At 36.2% G+C, this 13,572-nt stretch overlaps 1 protein-coding gene across 3 annotated transcripts in view; it reads right to left on the reverse strand.

The window, feature by feature from the left end:
• The window catches only part of KIF16B (kinesin family member 16B), a 142,570-nt gene that overhangs the window by 78,103 nt on the left and 50,895 nt on the right, over positions 1–13,572 (reverse strand). The gene's annotated exons all lie outside the window — the stretch shown is intronic.

The raw sequence follows: 13,572 nt of genomic DNA on the forward strand, positions 1-13,572 counted from the left end.
TTCAATAAAATATCATGCAGTGTAGTACTGATCAGACAGTCTATGCAATAAATAAGAAATTATAGCTTTGAAATACGTTTTAGTATTTAAGTTTATTTTTCAAGTTGAAACCAAATCCTACTGGCTTCTAGGTCTGGAATATAACAGCAACCAAGACTGAACATAGACACCCATCACCTTTCAAAGTAAATGTATTTTTCCACCTAAAGGAGCTAAGCCCTTATAGGGAAGACTGACAACCCAGGAAGGAGAGGCAACATCTTTAAGTACCACTTCTGTGTATTATAAAGCATATACTTTTCTCCTGGTGCTAGCAAACCCAGAAAATAGGTTTTCTGACTGCAGTATGACTACTCCTTTTCCAAATGAGCAGTATGCCTTCTCCAGAGCCAACCAAGACACTGCACTTTGTAAGAAAAAACAGATAGATTGTTATATGTATTTTCCCTAGTACAGTGACTTGACAAATCTGAAAGGAGAAAACAGATGCAATACCTCATTTCCCTGCACAGTAAGAAATATTGTCAATATTGATACTGTTTAAAAAATTGAAAGTATGGATACACCTGGGCAAGACAAGGTGATGACACAACATACAAAAGACACTCTAAAACAAAACCAGGAAATCTCACTGTGGTCACGGATGAATTAAAAGTTCTCCAGCATTCAGAAAGAAAGCAAGCAGATGTGATTCATGTTGCCCTGCAGCTCTCTGACATTCAAAATGCACCCAACTATTACTTGATATTATGAAAGTGTCACCTCATAAAACCAAAACCTACAGTTTAAATCATTGTCCAAGTGAAAAAGTAATTTCGGTCAAAAATACCTATCACATATTAAATATTTATTGAGTAGTATCTACTGTTATTCATAATTTATAATGTTCCCCTATGACAAGGTTGAAGACAAACCACTGAGGGCTGGTGGCCGTTTACACAACTGCTGGCACCTTCAGCCCAATGGAACTGATAAAATATTAGGAGCTGAGCAATTTTTCCCCAGCATAATGAAGCATTTGCCAACATCCCTGACTGAGATAAGAATAGACATCCCAGGAGGCAAAGAAGTTATCACTGGGTGAGAAAAACATCTCACAAATAATTAAGAATAAAGAAAAAAAAAGATTCTTCATTTTCCAGTCTTTTAATATTTAACACATTTTTACTACATTCAGAAATAAAACATGTCTAACTGTGAGTTAAAATAGATGTGTTGCTTATTTATTCAGATCTAGAATTAAAGAACACTAATTGAGTTTCTAAACCCTTATTTTGTAAATGACTACCATTCAAACACAGAATGTATCCTGTTGATAGAAGCATTATAATAAATGGAGTGGACAGCAGCTGCAATTTACTTTTTTTTTAATTTTTAATACTTGCTGTAAATTAGCTTTTATCTTCAGATACAAATTACTATATATCCTGGATGTTATTCAGGTATCTGGAGTAACTGCTAAACTTTAATTGTTTGGCTTAAAATGTAATTCCAGATTCAAAAGATTCTGCTAGGGTGCCTCCAAATGCCAAACTGTGCTCTTCTGCCCCAAACCAAAATCACAAAAACCTCATCAACAATAGATCTTTATTACTCTGTTCTCCCACAGTGAGACAAAGAGAAGAAAACGGCCAGAAAGAAATAGCCAAATTGCCCCTCTTTCATCCTTGACAGCATAGAAAGAATGTTCCTAAAGGAGAACAGGCATCTTTTGAAATAAATTGAAGGTCTGTAAGCTATTATAAGGCAGAGAAATGATTAAGTTTAATCCATTTTTTCATTCACTTTCATTTGTGCAACACAGTTTTAAGAAGCAGTGAATCCATAGTCAAATGACAAGAGCAGGAAAGGTCACTGTCCCTCTTAAAGCAATACCAATTCAGAAAATTTATGAAGACCTCAAGGTACACTAAGAAAGCTGAACGTACCACATGCATTTTAGCTTGAATTATCCTTGAAAAGTGTACACATACTCCCTCAGTATTTAAGATGCGTTCATAAACTGTGGAAAATAAAGCAAGCCAAGTATTATCCACAAAGGAGCACTCCAGTTAATATAAACGGCTACTGTGTGAGGAGAATAAAAGGTTTTGTACTTTAGAAGCAGCTAGATCAAATGGACTCATTTGAAGAGTAGAAACTCAGAAAATAATTCTGAGTCAGTACATAAGAAAACCACTTCCTTGAGTCAAAGTTAAAATAAGAGGATAATATTGTATATTTAAATGATAGTCTCTTTTAATTCAGCTCTGACTCAGCGGTCAGAAATATCCTGATATAGTAAATTCATTAACACTTCTGTGAGAGATATAAAAGCTATTGTGAAATTTCATCCCTTCTGCACTGAGGTATTAAGTTTGCTTAACTGACAGTGTGGCATCTCTTAGCTTGCAGCTAAGATACGTTCTGGTAGTTTAAGAACAAAATCTTTGTCTAAAGTACTTATTTGAGCTGTAGACTTAATCTTCATCATATACAACTGCCCATGATAAGGAACATCTCTAAGACACATAGGATTTCTTTAAATGTATTTCTGTAAATGCACATGTAAAAATGGAAACACACAAGTTTACCTGTTTGGCCAATAGGTTATTGAATTAAATCAAAAAAGAAAATAAGCCCGAAGGACATTTCTAACATTTCTGGACCAATCTACAATTAGAGTGAAACATATGCTGCTACTGGCCCAGCACATATTAAACAGTACATGTAATTAGTACACTGCCCTTTTAATGAACAGAAACTCTTGGAGGAGTTAAATTTGTGTTACACTTTCCAATGCAGAAACTCAATTCTTTTATTTAAATATTGAACAGTTCACTGCTGGCACACAGTCCTGAGAATACACTACGCCGACACTTTCAGTAAAACATAACATTATGCTGGCCGAGTAAATTGTCCAGATGTCTATATTTGAATTATGCAAAAACGCATAATACCAAATTAAAGAAATTATGGATAAAAATGTGCAACAGCAAAAGTCTTTACATTAATATTTAACCAGACTATACTAGAGCAGATTCTTATGCTAACAGGTACTTTGGGTGCATTTGATTTCACTGAAAATATGCTATTATATCCTCAGTCCACAAAAATGTCTGAAGATACTCAGTGGCCCGGCACTAACATTAAGCTCTCTATAAAATATATAGATGTAAACTGTACACAAGGGAAGTACTTAATTCTTAATTGGTTTTCCTCCAGTTATGTACTCAGTACACTTCGCATTCCCTTTAAATCACTGGTAACAAATGTTTCACATCTACAGAAAAACAATATTCTATACTGCTCAGAATTCAAAGACATGTGAAAATGCTTATTTCCAAACCCAGCAGATAACAGAATTAGGGGAGTAGGAAAAAAAAAAAATTATTCAGCAGGAGTTGACAACCAAAAAGCAACCCCTTGTTAAACTGAAGGACACTGCAGACATCAATAATTTACACAAATGCAAGAAAATAAGTGGAGAAATTTTGAGGAAAGGAAGGAGCTACTTATGGAGAAATGCACAGGGTATCCGTCGCCTGTCGTTCCATAACCCCAAGAACCACAGACACAGAAAGCATGGGAAGTTTTCTGGAGAAGGACTGCTATCTGCTTGCTCTGTTTTATATTCCAAAATTGAGTACTGCTGAATAAACCCTACTTCACCTACAGGGGTATGTAATCTGAGCCAGTATAATTTTTCTTTGAACAAGGCCACAAAGGACAAGAATGTTTGAAGTTTGATTTAAAACCAGATTTCCTAGTGTCTTAATATATATGATCAGTAAATATATCTTAGAAAATTGTGTTACCAATAAAAATTCTCAGTCTCTTTTGACTCCCACTAGTTTTTTACTTGAAAAAATTATCAAACCAATGAGCTCTTTAGATACTATGCATAAAAAAAACCCCAACAACATAAGAAAACATTCCTCATTCACACTTACCGCTTTTTTGATACAATGATTTGCTTTGACACTCTAAACTATCCAATAATCAGGAACTCTGATCAACAAAGTATTATGTTATTATTGTAACCATCATCTGCCATTCCACAGAATTCTAATTTACTTTAGAGTTATAAATTTTTCCAGGAATGTCACTGGGATATGTGATGTTTTTATTATTCCTGTATCAACCTCCATACTGTAGTATATTTATGCAATTATTTATGTTATTCAAATACTCTTGTGAAATATGAAAGGTTTCAGTGCAGATGAAAAAAATACTGTTTGTCATCATGTTTCCCCCACTTTTCAAACAGGGCAATATTTTTGCCTACTTATCTAAGACAGCTGATCCTCCAGCTTCTCTTTAAAAATGTTGTTTGCAAATATATTGAATTCCATATGACATTGGTAAACAATAACTGATCTTCATGAAAATGCCTCTCTAACTTTGGTCTTGAATTTCAACTTGCAGCAATTCTGCATGACTCGTGCAATTGCTAGAGCCTCAAGTCTGATGCAAAACCTGTGAAGCATTTCTATTGTGTGTCCCTTGATGTTTGAGCAAATGCTTGCAAAACAGCAACCTGTTACTGAGACAAGTCTACATAAGATCTCTGACAAGTGACAGTCTTGTAAACTCAACTATAGAAAAAGATCACCACCCTTGTACAAAACAGCTGTAGACCACGGCCCAGTTCAAACTACATTATTTCTTTTCCCTTCTAAATACAAACTTTCTAACTGTTGTTTTCCACTCAAAGCTTATTCCCATTATTTGGGTGGTACAGTCCTAATGTTTGGAGAGGTTTTTAATTTATTAAAAATAGCAGGATTTAAGAGGAACACACTGCAGATGAATGCCTGTTTCTATTTACAGAAATTATCTGAATAATTCTAGATACATTTCTTCTGAAAGACAAGCGCTATATAAACAGATGGACTACTCTAAATTTTCAACTGCATTGCATGCTAATTATTATATTTATAGAGAATACACAGCCAACTACTGAAGTTGCACTCACAATATTAAGAGGTGAGCATACTAAAAATTTAGCAAATTTTCCATAAAGCCCTACAAAACACAAGAAAGCTTACTTGATTACTTCTGCAATTTAAGCAAAATTTCAGGAATTATTCCTCTGCTTAAAACACCAGCCATGTTTCTCCTACCTGAGGATGAAAGAAGTGAAAATGACCTCCTATATTACCAAGTGCAGTTCCCAAATACCATAATAAATACTTTTGTAGATTATACTCAGGTTCTCATCCATTATATAATGTAAATTGTTTTCAAATATTTGGCCTGAACTTACTAATAGTCAGTTCTTTCTCCAGCATTTATTCATTGACATAGTTATGGACACCAATCATATCCACGCTCCTTACTGTGTTTATACCAGGCCAAACTCCAAGCAGGTCCTTTCGTATGACTGAGCTCACCATACCCTGTGTTTAACACATCCTCTCTCAAGGTCATCCTCCTTGACCTTGATGATTTGCATGCCATGTTCCCAGCGTATATGCAGTTTTGCCAGCACCATGCACAATGCACTCCTACTTTCCACTCACCACAAAACATCTAACTGATCCTTCAAAGACTGATTTATCTTTCATGTGGGCATACTATCTATGACAGCAAAGCCTCATGCCAACCTCCTTCTCTTCCATGGTGTACTAAATTATTAATCCTGATGTTTTTGCACTGCAAACTATTTACCATCAATCACCCTTCTACTACTCTAATCCTTAGAGTCATCCCATCCTCTGTGAGATGCTCTGCTAGACAAATTAAGTCTCCCAGCTTTAATATCAGGAAGCTTCATCAGTTAACACACCTTAAAAAAAAAAAAAAAAAAAAAAAAAAAATCGCTAAACATGATCAAGCCCCAAAAAAATCTCCAACAACATCCCCCCGCCAAAAAAATCCAGTACTACCAACTTCCTACCCCTCCCAGTACCACCGCTTCCATTGCATCCTCTATATAACCGTTTTATGTTGGGTTTGTGTGTGGGGCAGGGTTTTGGTAGCAGGGGAGAGGCCTACAGCAGTGGCCCCTGTGAGAAGCTTCTCAAAGCTCCCCCGGCTCCAAGTCAGACCCACCTCTGGCCAAGGCAGAAAAAAATCAGTGATGATGGCTGTGCTCTGTGATAACATAAGAAAGGGAATATGGGAGGAAGAGCTGGAGTTGTGAGGGAGACACTTCTGCAAATACTGAGGTCAGTGGAAGAAAGGAGAAGGAGGAAGGGGTGAGGTGCACTGGAGCAGACACACCCCTGGCAGCCCATGGTGAGAGGTCAGGCTGTGCCCCTGCACCCATGGAGGTCACCAGTGGAGCAGATGCCCTCCTGCAGCCCATGGAGGACCCCACACCAGAGCAAGGGAAAGAATGTGAGGAGTCCTCTCCCTGAGGAGAAAGAAGCAGCAGAAACAACAGGTGATGAACTGATCACAACCCCATCCCCTGCCCCCTGCGCCACTGAGAGGGGAGGAAGGAGAGAAATCAGGAACAAAGCTGAGCCCGGGAAGAAGGGAGGGGTGGGGGAAAGGTGTTTTTAAAATGTGGTTCTATTTCTCACTGTCCTAATCCGATTGGAATATTAAGTGGTGATGGTGGTGCTTAATTTAATGTTATTTTTCTTCCCTTAAGCAGTCTGTCTTTTGCCCATGACTCTCTGTCCTTATCTTGACCACCAAGCCTTTTGTTTTATTTCTCTTCCCCACCCCTGAGGGGTAAGGAGGGAGTGAGCAGCTGTGTGGTGCTCAGTTGCCCTCTGGGCTCAAACCACAACATTTTTATTTAAATTCTAATTGTCACACTACCTAAATAAGGAAATAGTTTCGTATGTGTCCCAGTCAAATGCTTTCCTGACACCCACAAAGAAGAGAACCTGTACTACAGCTATTTCTAGCAAGGATCACTGATGGGCAGAACCAGACCCAGAACATACTGACCAGACAAACCAGGACCAGCTAGCTTTAGAAACAATCACAGACTATAAAACAACATAATAAGTATTCATTAAATAGGAAATGCCTATTTAAAAAACAACAGATTTACAGGGAAGAAGGTCGTTATTATTGTTCCAGTTTTAGAAAGATATATGGAAAAAATACATATACCATTTTAAAGAAGTCTTCACAAGACTTAAGCGTTCCTTAAAATTAAAGTCTCATCACCAGCCCAGCAAAGATGAGTCATTCAGGAGGCAATATTAGTCAAGATTTTGAGTCCCTCCACAATTTACCTCAGCATAATGAGCACAGGCCAGAGTAGCAGTTCTGAATTTAACATTTATATTTAGCTTTAAACGTTTCGTTCCACCAGGTAGTATTTTAGAAGACTATTTTTCTTTCACTTTGAGAACAGAGTTTATAACTACTTTTCTGGTAATTGATGAAGGTATAATCACCTTACTTTTTCCACAGAAATAATGTGCTAGGTTTTACTAGGTCAGTGACAGCAAATATGAGTTGTCACTTACGTGAAGTTTTTAATGCAAATTAAAGGACTATTAAAAGGTCAGAAAACACAAAAAAATATAATCTCTTTGATCTCAAGGCAAACATTTGAGGATGCTACAAAAAGACAGAATGAAGTGCCCTTTAAAAACTATCATTCTGATTTTCTGTACCCAAAGCATAAAATAATTGGTGCTTTAAGCTGGCACAAATGGCATTAGCAACTGGCTGTACATCATGAAGTCACTAAGATTGTTGATACTCTTGTAAAGCTGGTAAACTCAGTTGTGGAAACTAAAATTTCTTAGCAGCTATACACATCTTCCCTTAATTCAAATTCCAGTGAAATAAACCCTGTCTAAAAAAAACCCTCAAATTCTATCATTAACAGTATACAAGATATGTATATGTATGTATAAATATAATTATCACCTGTATACATATACATAGTATACTGTCAATTGACTTGAATTCTCTAAATTGCAGCATTTACAGTACAGCAGTTGAAAGCCAGAAGAGACACGGGAAATGCCTATGCCTTTTAATTACATTTAATTAAACTAGTTTCACAATTTTAAAAATGAAATAACAATGAAAAAGTCATTGTAATTTGCAATAGCCCAAGATACTAATTTAACTGTTTGAAGAACAGCATAAGGGTATGCCAAATGCTTGAACTGTAATCATAATAGAAGGACCACAATTTTAATTAAAAACAATAATGAATCAAATACCAAACAAGATCAAAGCATCAATTAAAAAAAAAAAAAGAGTAGGTCAAACAAAGAGAATGAACACATATAAAAATATAAAATAAGTGGAAAGGGCAAGTTGACAAGAGTATAACTCACAAAATATAGTCACAAGAAATCAGTTTTATTTGTATCAAAGGGAAGTGTCCTTTAAAAATTAATTAAATAAAAACAACCTATATTGAGAAATCTATAATCTGGCATCAGTCCCTAACACCAAGGCCAAAAGAAATATCATATCTAATAATAAAAAAGAATACTTAAATCATATTTCATAGCCAAACACACAATCCAAATATTGACTGAAGGGTACAGTTCCAAACACATTTTTGATAAGTTCAACTAAAATGGAATGGAAACAAAAACAGAAGGGAGTAATGTCTTATACTGTATATAATCTAGACTGCAGTATATTCTTGGCAGATTGCAGTTTTGCCAGATTCAAGTATTTTTAAAATTTAGGGCCCATTTAGACAATGAGAGTAAACGCACAGCTGTGTCAACTACTAACAGAAAATAACGCTTCCTTGAAAGATACAAAGCTGCTGCACCTTTAGGGAGAAAATGCAAAGCAATCTACCCAAACCTCAAGAAGCAATCACTGACCTTTGCACTTTGCTGATTGAAGTGAACCCTAACCTGGATAGCTGCCACCTTTTTTGCATTCTCAGAAAAACCTCCAGGTTTTTGCCAGCTAATACAAAATAATAAAAAAGAAAGTCATGTTCACCAAAGGAGGTATGACATTTTTCCTCTTTACATACTGTAAAAAACAAGGCAAGTTTTTCTTCTTCAGTGGCAAAGCTTTGTGTTATTTTTATAAGCCTACTGAGATTTGAAAACATTACTGCACAAATGTTGCGTATCATAGCAGCCTTGCCTCTCACCTGAATTCTCAGTGATTCCTGACAGGTACTGCTGCACCTCAAAATTATAGCTCTAGTAGAGGCAATTCATCCCACTATGTAAATTAACTCAAAATAAAAGATTAAGGCACTTATATGGAGTGCATTATAGCACTTTTCAATGACTTAGAATGAATGGCAAGTAAATATCACCAACCACAACAGACAGAGGGCAAATCTACTCATTAAATGCTAAGCCTTTGAGGCAGCCAGGACACTAAGAGTTTCATATTTTCAGAACTTAATAAGATCTCATAATGGGTCCCATTTTTAGTATTTCAGTAAAAAGCAGACTAGGTGTTTGAAACATTTATTTAAATGCTTCATTAACACAAACTGTCAGAAGTACATTAAAATTACCTTTAAAAATGTTTCCAACCAGGACTATGTGAAATCAAAGCCAGCTTGAACTTAATATGTACAACGTCCTTTCTTAATGAAAACCAGCTGACAGGTGGATTAAGACCAGCAAGATCACTAGTAAACAAAAGCTTACGACCTCTGAATAGTACTTGTTGAGTTCAGGATAAACTTCAGTATTGCTTTACCAAAAGCAATCACATTAAACATTTAAATATGTCATTTAAAAAGCTGAGAAAACCTTCAAATTACCTATCTAAAGCACCTTATACCTGGACAAAATTACAAAGATTTAAACCTAAACCCAAATATAATTAAATTCTTTCCCAGGTATATTTCAATTAAGTGTCTTAATGAGTGTCTTAAATTCAGCTAATCAATTTAGGTCTTAAGAAACTGTCAGACTTAGAGGAAAATGGCCAAAAGAAAATTCCTCATGAGCAAACCCCCTCAGATGTCCCTGGGTAAGGAATATAGTAAAGATACAATTTCCCTAGGTGAAAGGAATCTTAAATCCTTTGCCTTCTACTATGCTCCCTATATATGACCCTGACACCAGTCAAGGTCCATCACACCACAGCCTCCTTCCCTCCACAGCTCAGAACTCCATGTTCAATTTTGCCGTCATCTCTCCACTGGCTGCAGAAGCCAGAGAAAGAAATATTGGGAAACTACAATGTGATCACATAATTAAAGACTGTGTAAATAGAGGTAAATGGCAAGAGGATTACTGTAATTAAGCTGAGCATTTTAAACATCTACATTTCAGCTGGCCAGAACTGTGTCTTTAGATTTGTCACATTATCAGTTACATTTCTCAATGGAAAAAGCTTTCCTTGCAAACGTTAAGTAAGGTGGTTTATGTAAGCAAAAAGACAAATGGATCTGTGCTTTCTTATAGGGGCCAGTTAACAACTCAAATGAACATGAGAAAACAAACTATATGCCTCTCTTTCCTTTCTCACCTTAACACAGCTAATTCTTGGTTATGTGATAGTCACTCTGCTCAAGTATAAGATCTATTGTTTTCCTCAAAATTCAGAGTGTCCCGGCAGCAGGTAATCAGTAAAATAAATGAATACTGCAGAGCAACTGCCATATCAATATTCCAAAACCCCGGTTTTCTCAGAGTTCCCATTAAAAAGCTGTCACCACAGATGCTGCAGAAGCACAAATGACAGGTGGATCCCACTGGTAAAAAAAGAAGCAACTAAGGACATGTCATTCCTTCACGGAAAATATAATCTGCAATTAGGTATCCTGATTTTTTTAAAAAAGCTTCTGGACAGCTTATCTTGTTCCTTAGAGCAATCAAACTTCCCATAACTAGGATATGGGATTTTTAATGGTTTCCCTTGATTGGAAATTTTTCCTTAAGATAAACATCCCCACATTCAACTGAAAAAACAGAAGACGAGTCACTGCTTTTTTTGAAGATTCCAACATGGTATTTTCTCGAGTCACATCAGTACTCTCCTTGGCCAACCACCACCTTATCAAACACTCATGCTGACCATGCCACTAACCAGCTGAAATTGGAAGTCTGATACTGTAGCTTAAGCTCAGAAATGGAAATAAAGTAGGGTGGTAAGAAGCTTCTAAGGGCAGGTAATAAACCAATTTCACTCCTTATCCATCAGACTGTTTCTGTAACAAAATTAAGGTCTGAGAGCCTTTGGACTGCTACAAAATATACGAAGTTGAAACACTTCTTTATGTTTTGAAGTGTAACCCATCTCCAGATTTGTTCCCTTATGCTGTGTGAACACAGACATAAAATGAGAACACCAGGGGAAATGCAAAACAGTTGAAAACAAAAAACAAACCTCCAACCTTTGACAATGAAAGATTTGGAGAAATGCTCATGCAGGAAGATACTTTCTAACAGAAATAATGCCATACAGAAAATCCAAGAATTTAATGAAACTCACTCAGAACAAATTCTTCAGCAACAGTTTGACCAGATGTTGCAAGTCAGACTTTTAAAGAAATTAAATGTAAATATTTAACAAAACGCTCTACAAAAGTTGACATTTTGGAGATAAGCAAGTCCTTAACTGGTCTGTTGTGGATTAGTTGGTCTTAATCACATCTGCTGGATTTACCTAAGGGTAAAACCTCCAAATCTAGAAACAGTGATATTCATGGACGAACTATTACTAGGTCAGAAGCTGCCCGAACTCACAACTCTTTTGCTGAAAAAGTTCCTGAAAAACAATGAGATTTCTTTCACACAGAAGGAAGTTGTGCTGGGGAAAACAATAAATTAACTACCCCATAGCATTCTGTCTATAAACCCTGTGTTTTTAAGATATTCATACAGCCAAATCCAACTGAAAACAAATGGGAGTTAGGCACCTAAAATACCTTCAAAGCACTAACTGATCTTTCAGTACCTAACACAGGGATAACCTGAAACACTAGCACATTACCCTCCAGCAAACAAAACTGAACCTGCACTCTCTTTAACAATGCTTTATTTGATGAGTCAATCACCAATGACAAGATTTTTTTATTTCCTTCTGAAAAGACTGGAGTGGAAAGATATTAAGTTACATTAGATTGTCAGCGTTTAGTATTCTCTATGTCTCAATAACATCCTCATACACAGAGGGGAAAACATAGAAGTGTACCAGAAAAAAGTATTCTGCATAATAAAGCAATCTTGTTATGGACCAATGGGAAAAAGCAACAACAGTGTCAGAAAAACAATTTGAAAAGAACACAGATATGTTCACAGGACTTTTTGCATTTGCATTGATGAGTTAAACTATTCAGACTACACGCTGAAGACATGGAACAGACACACTCCTTACTTTTGAGTGCTGCGTTGCCCCCTGGAAGACAGGCAGACATATCATCAACAGTTTTCCAGACAACTAGCATATACATAGTCATCCAGCCAATATTAGGAAATATTGGAAATGTATGCCAGGAAACATTAGAAATGTCAGCATTTGGAAGGATATTGATACAATGGTTTAGAATGTAAAAAGATTTCTCAAAGCATAATATTACTCAAAGAACTAAAAGAGGAACAAGCAACTTGCACTGCACAGCACAAGAAAACATTTACTGAATGGATCAGAGCAACAAGAGATAGGAGAGGAGAAAAAAAGATTTCAAAAGATTGTGAAATCTGGTTCAGGCTTACTAGTAAGAGTTCCTTAAAAGATGAAGCAGAGCTGAATATTTAGCTTGATTTGGATGGGAACTAGTTACATGGACACCCTTCTTGCTCTGCAGACTGGCTCCCTTACAAAATACTTATCACAAAGAGATCAACCAAGACAAAACACTGAGCAGCAGCTGAAAGAAATTCGATTGTGTCTAATTGTGATTGACAAGGCAATTCCAGGGTAAAAAAAAAAAAAAAATCTATCCCAAGAAAACAACTTTGAAATATTTCAGATTCCCATTAAAGTGACAGCCTACACATTAACTAGGAAAAGCTGTTCTGTTCCGTATTGTATCTGTGAAGCTGCTCCTCTTCTTAGTGGGCATCTGTTAATCAAGTTTTTGTATCCTATAAAGCTGCATATACACTATCAAATCTCTGTCCTATGTTTGACTATGTTCAGCTTAACACAGGTATGGTTTCTGGAATAACAAAATAAATTTTGAATCAGCAGCCACAAAAGTAGCAGGTGCTATTTGGGGGACAAGGGGAAGAGAGAAGGAAATATGGAACACACAATCAGTGAGGAGGCTCATGCTTTAGAATCTGTGGACATGCCAAAGCTACATTTTGTACTATTCTAGGACTTCAATAAAAGGCTTTTAAATATTTTTTTTAAATTGCTCTTCCTTTATAAATGATAAATTATTTATATAATCATCAGTTATGAAAGGAGAAATTGATTCCCTCATGCATACATACATTATATAAGGCACTAATTCCTACAGTGTTTCTCCTTGTCAATGGGGCAAACAAATAGCATGATCCTGCTGGCTGCCAGAGTCCCTTTCAGCACAATTAAAACAAAAAGTTTAGTACGATTAAGACACTTAGGTCTTCCAAAAAGAAGAAACAACTTCTATCCAAAGCCACAAAAAAAAAAAAAAATAAAAATCACAACTGAGAAGAAACTTCCTAATCAGATTTTTCCTTGTCTCCCAGAGCATTAGACCACACCACCCTCATCAATCAGGAAAAGCTA

The sequence above is a fragment of the Athene cunicularia genome, assembly GCF_003259725.1.
Source record: "Athene cunicularia isolate RWA chromosome 3 unlocalized genomic scaffold, athCun1 chr3_part1, whole genome shotgun sequence".
NCBI classification, from domain to species: Eukaryota; Metazoa; Chordata; class Aves; order Strigiformes; family Strigidae; genus Athene; species Athene cunicularia.